Source organism: Hordeum vulgare, chromosome 5H (genome assembly GCF_904849725.1).
Source record: "Hordeum vulgare subsp. vulgare chromosome 5H, MorexV3_pseudomolecules_assembly, whole genome shotgun sequence".
Classification (NCBI taxonomy): domain Eukaryota; kingdom Viridiplantae; phylum Streptophyta; class Magnoliopsida; order Poales; family Poaceae; genus Hordeum; species Hordeum vulgare.
In genome coordinates, this window is record NC_058522.1 from 519469624 (window position 1) to 519484889 (window position 15266).

Genomic DNA, 15266 nt, shown 5'->3' on the forward strand with positions numbered 1-15266 from the left:
TCAAGTTTTCTCTCAGGTGGCTTATGTTCTCTTCATTCTCATGTATCTCCATTAATTCGTGGTGTTCCATTCAATTGTGAATTCTTACCGGTGTTTCTTGCAACATTTCTTCTAGTTTATGCTTTATCTATCTCTCTTTAATCTTTTCAAGAGGAATAAGTTGTATGTTTAATCCGTTGCTTGTCATCAATTAAACTTGATGAAGGATAAGCATAACATAATTCTTATTCTTGTTCATAAGTAATCTGAATTCTTCTTCCGGAGTGGCTCATGGTTTTAATTCTTTTCTCATGTGACTATCTTTCTTTTCTGGAGTTCCAAGTTCTTTTAAGTATCTCTTTGTGAGGCTTCATCTAAATCTTGGCAAGGTCATAATCTTATTCTTTTCTACCTTGATATCTTTGCATCATTCATTCGTATACGGAGGTCCTTCTTGGTGGTTCATCAAGGTTCCAATCCATTTTCAAGTGTTCTTCAAGATTCTTGTTGGAGAACCTCAAGTATCCTTTCTCTTGCATTTATATGTGCAATTGTTCTTCCTTTATTCTTTGAGGTGGTATTATAGCATTCTTGTTAGTGTAGGAGTCTTGAAGAGATTTTATTTCAAGTATGAGATAATTAAATCCACCAATTCTATGATCATGAGATATTTCAACCCATGATTTCTTCATTGAGCTATCTTGGTTTGGATTTCACCTAAAGCTTTTCCTATGGATGGTTGTTGTCATGGTGTTTGTCATTAATCCAAGTTCTCAATGTATCCTTTTGGTGTAAATAATTGTTCTTATCTTGTTTCTCCCAATCAATCCTTGTTTCTTTTGTGGTTGGTTGCCACTTCATATTTGTTGAGATGATTTTCGTAAGCCCACTACTATCTTGTTCTTTTCGTTGTTGTTTTTCCAACAACTCTGTTCAATTCTTCTCGCAAGGGTGCTGGTCAAGTTCATTGGAGTTAGTAGTTGTCATTCTCTCTTCATTCTCTTCTTCCGTATGAGCTAGTTCCTATTCTATTGTTCTGGAGGCATTGTGATGTTGCTCTTTCGGATCTATTATGTTGTTCTATCAAGATCGTGGTGTTCCCTTGCTCTATTTTCTTGTTTGTTGTGAATATTCTCTATTTCTTCCATCTTATCGAATTTTTGTCCCATTTTCCTACCGAAGTGCTGCCGAAATTTTCCGTGAATTCTTGCTTATTTCTCATATCATTTCTCATCTCTTTGCAACCTTCAAGGATCGTTGGTTCCACTCGTTTGTCAAAGAAGCGACTAAGTTCTACCCCTTGTTCTTCCTCATCCTCTTCCCCTTTCATTCTTGGATCTCGGGGCGAGATCCTCTTGTAGTGTAGGAGAGTTGTGACAGCCCGATGCCGACGTTCCAGAAGATTCCCCTCTCTTTCCGTTTTCGTCGTGTGTCTATTTATATTTGTCGCATCATCATCGCATCATGCGCATCATCTGCATTGCATCGGCGTCTCCGTTGCCGCCCGTTTTCAAAACTTGCATCCGTTGTTAGTTGCGGGTTAACGTCGTTGTTCGTTCTGAGTCCGACCGCACACGCACGCGCCCGCGGCACCGTCGTAACTCTGTTTTTAAAGCGTGTATAAAACTTTCTCCGATTGAGCTGGAATTTGTCGTGCGATTTTATTTTAATATAGGTAGGCCGCCTGTCAAGTTTCGTCGCAATCGGTGACCGTCTGGTACCCGAACGGTCGACCGTAGCGGTGCCGTATTCGGTCTACCGTCGGACAGTCATCGGTGTTTTAAAAATTGTTGCCGCGCCGCCTGTTTTCCCTCTCATCTCCGGTAAACCACCCTACACGGCCGCTTACCCATTCCCGCATGCGGAATCGTCCGAATCCGACCCCGCGGTTGGATCCGGAACGCGATTCCGGTTAACCGAGCCCCCCCCCCATTTGTTATAAATAGACCCCCTCCTATTTTTGTGGCAGCCAACCCCCTCTCTCCTCGAAATTCGTGCAAACCCTAGCCTCCACATTCTCCAGCTAACCCACAGATCCGATCTGAGCGATCTGGACCGTCGGATTGAAGATCCAACGGCCCAGATCCGCCCCATGCCAACCCTTCTCTTTCCCCGAGCTCCTCTGCTCCTCGCCAGGGTGCCCTCGTCGCCGGCAGCCGCCCGTGCCCCGCGCCTGAGCCGCGGCCGCCGCCTGCCCGGGGTGGACCTCGCCGCTGCAGCCCCGTGCCAGGCTCGCCGCGCCTCCTGGCAGCTCCAGGCCGCCGGACACGGCCACCGCCCGAGCCAGGAACCTCGCCGCGTCTTCCCCGCGCCGAGTTGCTCGCCTGGTCGCCGGCTCGAGCCGCCACCGGCGGGAACGGGTCTGGCCGCCCCGGATCCGCCCAGATCCTTCGCCTCCCGGCCGCCTCCGCGCCGTGGCTGGCCGCCATCACCACCGGCCGCCGCTTCCGCTGCTGCCAGAGGCTCGTGACCACGAGAACGACGACGACCGCAACAGAGCTTCCCCCGCGCTGGGCCACGCCCCAGGCCCAGCTGGCCACGTCGGCCCACCTCGCCTCCACCGCCTCAGGACCGGCCTCGGCCCAGCACGCCTCCTCCCCGCATCCGGCCCAGTCGGCCTCCTTCTCCAACCGCCGGCCCAAGAGGCCCTCCCCAAGGTAGCCTCTATTCCCGCCCCAGCGCTAGTTAGTATCGAGTGCCCCCTGTTAGGCCCATTTGGCTTAATATTTTGTCCCTAAGAGTATATTAATTTTCAGGAATTAGACGATATTTAGATGACCGTATCTTTTAAACCGTTAGTCGGATCGCGATGAATTAAATATGTTTTTCATGTAGTTTTGCGAGTAGATCACAATTTCACAACTTGCATATTTATTTGACGTAGTTTACGTGCCAAACGCCTAGTTTAACGTGCTGTCCTATATCGTTTCGCCCCGTATTTAATTTTCGTGCAAGTCCGGATTGCTCGTATGCCATAGATTAAATGCCCATGTTTTGGGAATCATTTTTGCATGTATTTTAGAGTAGCCGTTGGTATTTTTGCGCGTAGTGATTTGCCGCTAGTTTATTTTTCGCGTTTAGATACTTATCTCGCATTTACGTGTGGGATTATTTTGTTGTTGCAACCCCGCATATTTTATATGTTTCCGGGGTAGAAAAATCCCATGGACTTTTCTGTGCAATTAGTTTTAGCTTTTGAGTAAGTTAGTTCGCGAGATATTTTGTCGTGATGCCCTTTTGTTTAATTCGTAGGATTTATTCCGTGCTTCGTTTAAAGGAGTTGTGAACTAGAGAGTTGATCTTGAATGTTTTGTTTAGCCCCTGACATTTTTGGTTGCAATAGAAATGCATGTTTAGGTGTTGTTTGCTTGATCTCAAGTTGCTAGAAATAGTGCCGTTTTGGACGTGCTGAAATATTTCTAAGTCTGGAATCTGTATTATTTTGTTGCTGTCTTGTCTTGCTTCTATCTTGTGGTCTGTAGCTCTTTTGAGGTTGGTCCGATGGAGTAAGTTGTAGCCCTTGTGTTTATCTAGCATGCTATGAAGTTTCATGCCATTTGGAGTCCTGTAGCTATAGGTTTTGCTGTTGTCAATATAGCTTCAGATCGAAAACTGCACTTTCATGAGGTGTAATTTTCACTAAGTCTGAAATAGTGTGTGGGAAGCCATTTTGTGACTTCTTTCCCTAGTGCTCCTTGCTGCAATGCTAGTTGTTGTTAGTTGTTTGTATTAGTGCTTCTTGCCCTCTTCCGTGCCATGCCTTGCTTGAGCATATCGGAGTTGTGTAGCCGTAGTTGTGGGGTGTAGAAAGTGCTATGTGGCTGATTTTGGCAGATTGTAGTCAGTTCTTGTTTTGCTCGTAGTTTTTGAACCGTAGCTCCGATTTGATCGTGTCCTACATGAAACTTGCTTAGAGTCTTGTGTAGTTTCATTTTCTCTTGCTGTTTGTATGTTTTGAAGTGCTCGTAGCCGTCGTTGCACACATATTGCATTCATACCATCATATCTTGCGGTGATTGTAACTTTTGATCCGTAGCTCCGTTGGAGATGATCTCTATGTGTAAATTGCTTGCCATGATGTGTAGAATCACGTGAACCTATTTGTTTTGCTGTTTAACAACTAATTAAATGCGTTAGTTCAGATCTGGACAGAATTGTAAATTAACATGTGAGGTCGTCTCGGAGGTGCTATATGTCATTTCCGACCTCATTTAAAATGCCTAGATAGGTAGATTAATTACGCTTCACCTCTTGTCATGTTTAATCACATTTAATATTGTCGTGTACCGAACCGGGAGTGAACTAAATAATTCCTATGTGGGGTTTCGTCAATATGCAACCCGTTGCATATTGAACTTCACTTAATGTGTAGCGATTGATTGTGTGATTTGTCATGTCGTGACTTGCTTGCTTTCAGATGCTCATGCATCATATGTGTTGTGCATCGTGTGGTGAATTCTCTGTGTTGATGCTTGTTTCCGGTTTTCCCCGTCTCGTTAGAGTTCCGCAAGCGTGTTGGATTGTGAGGACCCGTTCGACTACGTCGGTTCGTCTGTTTCACGGAGGCATTCTTCTTCCGAGCGGGATCTCAGGCAAGATGATCATTTCCCGAGATACCATTACTATCATTGCGATGCTAGTTATTTCGATGCTATCGATTATGTCTCGATGCCTACCACTTGTTAAATATCGGCCTCTCAACAATGCCATGATAACCTTCAACCTGTTCGACCTAGCAAACCACTGATTGGCTATGTTACCGCTTGCTTATCCATGTTGTTAGCGTTGCTAGTTGCAGGTGCAGATGCTTCCATGCGAAAGCATGGGTTCCTTGTTATATCACCATATTTAAATGCTATTTAATTTAATGCACCTATATACTTGGTAAAAGGTGGAAGGCTCGGCCTTTCTAGCCTCGTGTTTTGTTCCACCTTTGCCCCCTTAGTTTCGGCTACCGGTGTTATGTTCCATAAATGAGCGCTCCCAACACGATCGGGGTTATTATGGGAACCCCCTTGATAATTCGTTTTAGATTAAAGCTGGTCTGGCAAGGTCCAACTTTGGTACTACATTTTCCTAATCACCTAATAAAATTGCATAGGGACTTCGCGGGCCCCGAGGATAATTTAATCAACCCCCGGGCCAGTGCTCCTCATGAGTGTTGGCCCCACCTGAGCGATGTCCGGCGCCCCTCTGGTCACCCGGAGGTTTAGCGATCCCGACGTCTAGCTCATCCGCCGTGTCCCGAGAACGAGGTACGCGACTCCTATCGGGATAGTCGACACGTCGGGCGGCCTTGCTGGATTAGTTTTACCTTTGACGGAATATCTTGTGCATCGGGATTCCGGTGATGCTTTGGGTAATCTCAGAGTTGAGGTTTTCCACTAGGGAATCCGACGAGATCGCGAGCTTCGTGATTGAGGATTTCTATGCGGCTTGTGGTAATTTGTGATGGACTAGTTGGAGCACCCCTGCAGGGTTAAATCTTTCGGAAGGCCGTGCACGCGGTTATGTGGCAACGTGGAAGCTTTGTTTAACACTGGTTCTAGATAACTTGAAATTAACTTAATTAAAATATGCCAACTGTGTGCGTAACCGTGACTGTCTCTTTCATGAGTTCCTTCTCCGATCGAGGACACGATGGGGTTATGTCTGACGTAGGTAGGTGTTCAGGATCATTCATTTGATCATCAGTAGTCACGTCCGCTATGCGTAGATCTTCCCCCTCTTATTTCTAGTACTCGTAAGTTAGCCACCATATATATGCTTAGCCGCTGCTGCAACCTCACCACTTAACCAGACCTTACCCATTAAGCTTTGCTAGTCTTGATACCTTTGGAAATGAGATTGCTGAGTCCCCTGTGGCTCACAGATTACTACAACACCAGTTGCAGGTACAGGTAAAGGTTACTTGACGCGAGCGCGTTGAATGTTCATTTGGAGTTGCTTCTTCTTCTTCCTCTTCTTCGATCTAGGATGGGTTCCAGGCCGGCAGCCTGGGATAGCAAGGATGGACGTCGTTCTTATTTTTCTCGTTTGTTTTCGTCCGTAGTCGGACCCTGCTCTTACTCTTGATGTTTATGTAATGTACTGATGTGACTCTGATGTAGTTTGTGGCGAGTGTAAGCCAATTCTATTATATACCTCTTCTTTTTAGTACATGTACTTGTAACGATATCCATTCTTGCGACACGACGAGATGCGCTTCTATCCCTGACGAGGCACTCGTGCCAAATTGAGGATAGGGTCGCATCGTGGGTGTGACACCCATCCCCTTGAGAGTGTCAGCATACATGATGTTCAAAACGCTGCCGCCGTCCATGAGGACTTTGCGCAGTCGGACTCCTTCCACCACCGGGTTGACGACCAGGGCCTGCCTCCCTGGGGTGGGTACGTGTGCTGGATGATCCGACTGGTCAAAGGTGATTGCAGTCTGAGACCATTTGAGGAACGTGATATTGGTCGGGGTGGCCATGTTCACCTCCCTGTTCACCAACTTCAGTCGACTCTTGCTTTCAACGTCAGCAAAAATCATCAGTGTGGCATGGACTTGGGGGAACGGATCCTCCTTGTCCTCCTCATCCTGTTCATTGTCCTTTTCACTCGGCTGCCCTTCGCCGAACCCCTGGATCAGGAGGCGACATTGCCGAGTGGTATGCTTCGGAAATATGGCGTTGCCCTCTTCATCCATCTTCGTGTGGATTGGACATGGCTGGTCCAGGATGTGGTTTCTGAACTGCTTCTTCTTGGGGGTGAACTGAGCCTTCCCCTTGCCCTTGAACTTGGCATTGGTAACGGCTGCGGCCTATGCCTACGGAGTGGACGGAGCTTTCTGCTTCTGCTTCCGAGTGTTGTTCACATCTCCGTCGGCGACTGCTTTGTGCTTGCCGCTACGAATGCAGTCCTCTTCTTCGCCATTTGCATAGCGTGCCGCTATCTCCATCATCTTGCTCATGGAGATGTCGCCTGTTCGACCGAACTTCAGGTATAGATCTCTGTACCGCACGCCTGCCTTGAAGGCGCAGACTGCTTGGTGCTCTGTGACGTTCTCCACCATGTGGTAGAGGGTTGTCCAACGCTGGATGAAATCGCGCAGGGGCTCATTCTGCTTCTGGACACAGTGCTGGAGCTCCACGAGACCGGCAGGGCGTTTGCACGTCCCCTCGAAGGTCCTGATGAAGACTCGGGCCAGATCTACCCAACTGTAGATGCTTGAAGGAGCCAACTGGTTCAGCCACGCTCGTGCCGAGCCGTCGAGGATCAGGGGGAGATGATTCATGGCGACCTGGTCGTCTCCACCACCGATCTGGACTGCGACTCGGTAGTCGTCCAGCCACGTTTCTGGCTTGGATTCTCCTGTAAACTTGTTGATTCCCGTTGCCAATCGGAAGTTGGGAGGGATGTTAGCCGAACGGATGGCTCGACTGAAACACTCGGGGCCAGAGACAATGGTCCTGCTTCCACTCGGACGGTCTATATCATGACCATCGCGGTGGGCCCGGCCCCTGTGGACCCTCCTCTGGGCGATATATCCTCTTGCGTCGGGCCTTGGATCATAAGTGTCACCGACCGAACGCCGATCATCATGATGTCGGGGACCGTAGGGCCCACCCCGCGGAGGGGTGCGTGAACGGCGACGATCTTTGGGATTCATGGAACGGCTACCTCCCTTGTGTCGCTCATGAGAACCGGGGCTGTGAACTGACCGATGCGTGTTCGCGCGAACAGAACTATTGTGGATCCTGTTATGCGACTGGGAGACCGCCGAATTTTGCTGATGCGCCGTGTGCAGCAGGGCATGGATCTGCTCGATCCCTCTGCCAGCCTCTGAATCAGTCGGCTGGAGGGAATCGGCTATCTTGGCAGCGGCAGCCAGGTTGAGGACGGGTGGGCGGAACACCTCCACGTTGCTCTGACGAGTGCGCCGACTGGCAGAACGGCGGGGCTGACGGCGAGCGCCGGATGTTTCCCGACCTCGTGCTCGTTCCGGCCGGTTTGGCGGGGACTTTCATGGGAGTTGGCCATGTGCACTTCGGCTGCAGGCCCGCGACCCAAGTACTCGGAAGGAAACTCAGTCGGAACTGAGTCCGAGCGCTGGGACGGCGGCGCAACTACAACCGACTCGAGGACCGCCACTTGTGAAGATGCGCTCTGGCGCGCCTGGGCGTGTTGCACCCAACGCTGGAGCCGCGGACAGCGAGACCGCTTGTTGCGGCGCCTGACGGGGGCAAAGGTCGACACTGGAGCCGACTGTTGGAGAAGAAGGATGCCGCGGGCGCCGGCACGGAAGTGCGTAGTCCCGCGACTGGGGAGCGCCTCGACGTCGAGAGGAGCATCCCGAAGCCATGTCGAATCGTCGATGATGAAGGAGAGAGCGCCGAAAAGGATCTCATGTCCCATGCACAAATCTCCACCGGACGACATGATGAAAAGATGTAGTCGCAAACTCGCCGAAAGTCGCTTAGACGCCCGCCCCACGGTGGGCGCCAACTGTCATGGGTATAAGCCCGACAGTAGATGTGTAGGGTACGAAAGGATGGGCAGAGCCTTAGCTACGGTGAGGTTGTATGAGTTCAAGCCCCTCTACGGTGGAGGTAAAAGCCCTACGTCTCAGTGCTCTTAGGAGCTTGATGTCGAGTGGAATATGGATTACAGTGAATTGCTAACCCCCGCACCAGTGGGGAAGGGCGACTTATATAGAGTGCGCTGCCCTTCACAACGGTTCGGTGCACAGGGGTGGAGTAGTGGCGATTAAATGTCTACGTTACAGGTAACGTATGCCTTAAATGCTAATAAAGGTACATGAAAACGTATGACCGTTGCCCTCCAGGGGGGTTACGATGTACAGAGTGGAATCCAGTCGGTAAGTTTGATACGCTCTGAATGCTCATCTCCGACTGGATGATGGAGGAATCGTCACCGACTGGATGATGGGAAGTCCTTAATTCAGTCGGAACTGACTAAGGGCCTTGTCCCTTATGAAGGGTAGTCCTTGGGTAGGACCTATAGGGCAGGCCTATGACCCTACCCTAGGACCATAACCCCATCAGCGCTGTAACACAGAAGGAACCGCAAGGAACCCAACAGAACGAAGGCGCATCTCCTCAGTGGGAAGCTCAGCAAGTACCTCTGTGATAGGAACACGGCCACGAGAAAGCAAGTGAGCATGCCGAGGCTCAAAATTGGAGCGGAGGTGAGCTAAGAACTCATGTACACGCTGAAACTCCGAGTCGGACCGCATAGTCTGGCAACAACGGCAAGCTCCACAAATAGCTGTCCGGAGAGAGTCAAGCTGGCGCCAGATGGCGGAACTCTGTTTGTAGAATTCATCAATAGAAGAGTCACCTTGCTGAAGAGCACGCTCCTGATGCACCACATATAAGTAGAGAGCATCACGAGAGGGCTGATAGCGGTGACAGAGATAGGACCACATTGCTGCAACAATGCCAAGATCCATGAACTCCGAGGCAAACTGAGGGAGGACACTTGCAGTGAGAACAACAGCAACCCGAGCATCATCACTGCACCACTCAGTATAAGCAGACAGATCATCTCGGTAGACAGAAAGAGCATCTAAATAAGCTGATGCCTATTGATTATAAGCATCGACCGCAACATCGTCGAGAGCCTTGGTTGCACCCTGATCAACCTCGGAAGCATCAGCAGCCAGAACAGGCGGCACAGGCGAGGTAGGAGCCACGGGAGCAACGAGGCATGGCGGACAGGGGAGCTCACCAGAGAGAACGCCCCACGGCAGAAGACCGCGCATGTGGATATACATAAAGCCCACAAACTCAGCATAATTGGTGTCGTCGAAGATCACCAAGCACCTAGGAACATCGACATAGCTTCAAGAAGACATGCTGATCTCTCTCTCTTTTCTTTTATTTTTTTACACAGTTAACCCAGACTGATCCCGATCTGGATCAGCCCGAGCAGAGAGCGGCAGGGCGACGATGGCTACCAGACGAGCACTAGATGCGGAAGCCTCGGTCGGACGAGGGCTAGCCAGCGTCGAGGCTAGGCAGGAGGGCGGCCGACCCGCGAAGCCAGGGGAGGGCGGGCAATAGCTGCGACCGAACGAGGGCACGAGACGGCCGGCCGACAATGAAGTAGGGCGGTCCGAGAGGGAGACAACCATCCGACAATGGATCCGGGCGAGGCCGAGCTGGATGCGGCCATCCAGCGGCGGATCCAGTGGTTGTCGAACGGGAGACGACCTGCTGGCGATGGATCCGATGAAGGCCGATATGGAGAAGGCGGCAAGCAACAGCGGCTGCAACGGGGGGAGGGGTGGCCGGCGGCGAGGGCAGGGGCGACAGGTGGCGAGCAAGGCTGGGCAAGGGGGCGGCCGGAGCTAGGAACGGCGGGAGCTGCAGCGTGCGGGAGAGACAACCAGGCATCTGATACCATGTTGGAGAAATGAGCAACTCACATTCACAAGGGTTAAATGCCACTACATATACATGTGATGAAAGTGTAAGAAACCCCTTATATAATGAAAAGGATTATACACATCTAACAATTAGTTCATCGGTTAATCCATCGCTTTGTGTCCATTGGTTCTGTATAGGAGGGCCAATCAAATAGGATGCAACAAGTGATTGCATTAACCCCGATTCAATTTTTCAAGTACTGGAAAATCATTTCATGCAGCCATAACGAGGACGATACGAGCGCTACGAGATTAGGAGAGATGTAAAACCAGCGAAGATGGCGGCAAGGTCGATGATGGGAGACAGGGGAATTAGCATATGCGCGTGAGTGCGGTGATGAAAAGAAGAAAAATTGTGTGCGAGGTCCTAGCACATGGGTTGAAATATTGTCCCTTGATTTCCTAACATCCGAATAAAAGTGTAGCAGCATGGTCTCAACTTCCCTCAAGAAATCAACGGCTGAATCAGATATGTACTTCTTAGTCGCATGTATAAGGTACCGTAAAAAAGCTCATTTTAATGACTATTGCAAGTGCAAATATTATCTATCACGGGCATATCTATCTTCATGTTACACACAAGAGACAAATGGTTGTGTATCTCAGGCAAAAAAATGCTATTCACTCATTTGCAATGGCAAAGAATGAAGCAAGAAGTGAAAAGATGAGATCAATTTATCAATCAGCAGAGAAATCTAACCATGAGAGGATTTGACATCGCCTTCAGCGGGGACATGATTGAACTTGATGGCTTGGATGTCGTACGAGACTTAGGAATCACATAGTTCACTTCTCTTCAGACTGGACCAGTATGTGAGTAAGCATATGCATACCCACCCTTGGAGGCTATGCAGATTCCGAGTACTCTTCCTTCGACCTAGCGCATCCGCACATGCCTGTTGCGGCCGCGCCTTCTCCCTGGCAGCGTCGTCTCCCTTGACGAGCATAGATCCGAGTAACCGTCGATGGATCAATAGTTCTGTTGTCCAGGCATGTTGTCGTACCGGCATAGGGTCATGGCTAAATCTGAGAATGGTTTTAGAAAAACTGGTTTAAATGGTTTGGTTTTTATACTGGGTTTTGAATGGTTTAGGTTATATTGGGCTCGCGCTTTTTCAGTTTGGTTTTGTTTGGGTTTACAGAGAAAGCAGTTTGGATATGGGTGGTTTTGGGCCTAAACCGTTTGGTTTATTTTGGGCTAGAAATTGTGGGTGCAATCCGGTTATTGCCCCGGTGCACGGCTCCACCCCAACCCCATTCACCCGATGCGCCGCAGGCACACGCGCGCAAGGGCCACCATCGCCCCCGCCCCCTCCCCGCATACGCCGCCGGTGGCGATGTGCGGCCTGCTGAGCACGCCGGCATCGTCGCTGTCGACCTACGTCTTCCTCGGCCTTCGCTCCCCTGCCGCCACCGCCGACGACGGCTCCCTCAAGTCCCTTGCCATTGATGCGCCCCACCGCAGCCTGTGCCTGGCCGGCGCCGCCAGCCCGGATACCCCCGCGCTGGCCTCTTCACACGGCGTCGGTGCTTCTTCTGGCGCCGGCGGGAAGAGGAACAGGAGGCCTCGTTTCTCCGCCGGTGCTGCCGTCGTTGCTTCCCCGAATGGTGGGGAGTTGGGTGGCGGCGGCGGCGAGGTTAGCGCTTTTCGCGGCACCGGCGACGGCTCCGGTGTTCGGGGGACGTGCACGAGCTTGGGGTCAGGGTCTTGGCAGCCTATGGAGCAAGATGCTCCAGCGGAGATGGAGCTCGGACCGGATGGAGGAGGGTCCGGGTCTGGAGGCAAGGTACACGACGAAATGCCGCACTGGTGCGCGGAGGAGGCGGCAAAGCGGCGCAAGGGCATATCATCTCGGCTGGACGACTACATGACTGATTCAGAGAGTAACAGTGTCAACCATAGATCAAATAGTTCTTAACCCATTTCTGTAAACAGTTCCAACCCATAGTTAAAGGATTGGTTTAGTTCAATTTGGGTAAGAAAAATACTCCCTCCGTCCGGAAATACTTGTCCCAGAAATGGATATAATGGATGTATCTATAACTAAAATAAGTCTAGATACATTCATCTCTAGGACAAGTATTTCCGGACGGAGGGCAGGTTTGGTTTTGGTTGGGTGTCAAGCTAGCTCATATGGGTTTGGTTTAGGTTTAGGTTTGAATCTAGCTCATGTGGGTTCGGTTGAGGTACAGTTCAGGTACCCAACCATTCTCAGATTTAGTCATGGCTGTGCAGTGGGCGAGTGGCGGGGCGAGGCATGTGACGGAGTACCTGCCGTTGCTGCATACCGCGACCTCCTTGGCGTTTGTGGACTAGTAGTTCACATCGGAGGTTGTGAAGGCGCTCCCATTTGCGACACGCAGCGACACCGACGCATGCGGCACGTGGTCGCTCCTGAACTTCTTAGACGGTGTCATGAGGCCGCCGCTGCCTCCTGACCTCCCGCACCAACTTCAGCGCGTCCCGATGCAGGGTCCAGACGTTCTGCGAACAACATCTCCGACATCCAAATCGCCAGCCACCCTACCACACGATCAAAAAATCTACGCACCAAATCAGCGAGACACCCAAATGCCGTGGCCATAAATTGCGGCCACCGAAGAAAAAGCTCCCCAAAATGTTCGTGGATGAGATTGGTGCATACACAGAGTTTTGATTAGCAGCAAAGTCTTGATTAGAAGGAAACTGTTGATATTTGGTCGGTTGCTTGGTTGATTGTGTTCGCTGATTAGAAGGAAAGTGTGGATTAGAAGGAAAGAGTATTGATCTTTTGATAATTCGCTAATTACAAGGAAAGTGTTGATTACTCCCTCCGTTCGTTTTTATAAGACGTTTCAGACATCTTGCTTTGCACTGATTAAGGCAATGTCTGAATGTCTAAAACGTCTTATAAAAGTGAACAGAGGGAGTAGTAAAATCGAAGGAGGAGGTTGGCGTACTAAACAAAACCGATGACGGACGCATGCGATTGATAAAAAATGGGTGAGGGAGATGCATCCCCTCGCACTCCTTCCAATTTTTTTCTCATTACGTATGTGGGGCATCGAACGGCTTTTTTCCGACCATTTTTCTTCTCATTCCGTAGGTGGGAGTTCCCTTTGGCCGGTTTTTCAGTTAGGAGTGCGAGGGGATTACGTGTGTAGTGTTGGGGATCGTAGTAATAATTCAAAAAAAATCCTACATCACACCAAGATCATGTAGGAGATGCTAGCAACTTGCAAGGGGTAGAGCATCTTCATATCTTTGAAGATCGCTAAGCGGAAGCGTTGCTATGAACGCGGTTGGTGGAGTCGTACTCATAGCGATTTAGATCGTGGAAGATTTCGATCTAAGCGCCGAACAACGGCACCTCCGCGTTCAACACACGTGCAGCCCGGTAACGTCTACTTCACCTTGATCCAGCAAGGAGAGAGGAGAAGTTGAGGGAGAGCTCCGGCAACACGACGGCGTGGTGACAATGGAGCTGCGTGGTACTCCGACACGGCTTCGCCAAGCGCTACGGAGGAGGAGAAGGAAGAGCAGGGTTGCGCCAAGAGAGGAAGAAAATTTGTGTGTTGCAGCCCCAAAACCCTTGGGTATGTATAGGAGGAGGGGAAGGGTTGGCCGGCCACCCTAGGAAACCCTAGGAGGGGCGACGCACCCTATATGGGAGGAGCGGCGGCCAGGGTGGAGGTGGCTTGCCTCCCAAGTTGGGAGGTGGGCCACCTTTTGCCCTAGGGTTCCCAGCCCAATTGGCCATCAGGCCTTGGTCGTCCGAACCAGCCCACCTAGGTGGCTGGTTCCCACCTTGGCTCGGCCCCTGTGGCCTTCCGGGGCTGGTGGACCCCCGGAACCCTTCCGATGGTTCCGGTACAATACCGGTGATCCTCGAAACATTTTCGGTGATCAAATCTCCACTTTCTATATATGAATCTTTACCTCCGGAATATTCCGGAGCTCCTCGTGACGTCCGGGATCTTATCCGGGACTCCGAACAACTTTCGGTAACCTCATACTATTCCCATTACAACTCTAGCGTCATCGAGCTTTAAGTGTGTAGACCTTACGGGTTCGGAAACCATGCAGACGTGACCGAGACACCTCTGCGATCAATAACCAACGGCGGGATCTGGATACCCATGTTGGCTCCCACATGTTCCACGATGATCTCATCGGATGAACCATGATGTCAAGGATTCACTCAATCCCGCATGCAATTCCCTTTGTCTATCGGTATGATACTTGCCCGAGATTCGATCGTCGGTATCCTATCCCTTGTTCAATCTTGTTACCCGCAAGTCTCTTTACTCGTTCCGTAACACATGATCCCGTGGCTAACTCCTTAGTCACATTGAGCTCATTATGATGATGTATTACCGAGTAGGCCCAGAGATACCTCTCCGTTACACGGAGTGAAAAATCTCGGTCTCGATTCGTACCAACTCAACAGACACTTTCGGAGATACCTGTAGTGCACATTTATAATCACCTAGTTATGTTGTGATGTTTTATACACCCAAAGCATTTCTACGGTATCCGGGAGTTGGACAATCTCATGGTCTAAGGAAATGATACTTGACATTATAAAAGCTCTAGCAGACGGACTACACGATCATGTGATATGCTTAGGATTGGGTCTTGTCCATCACATCATTCTCCTAATGATGTGATCTCGTTGTCAATGACATCCAATGTTCATGATCAGGAAACCATGACTCCATTGATCAACGAGCTAGCTAACTAGAGGCTCACTGGGAACATGTTGTGGTCTATGTATTCACACATGTATTACGGTTTTCGATTAATACAATTGTAGCATCAATAACAAACAATTATCATGAACATGGAAATATAATAATAACCACTTTATTA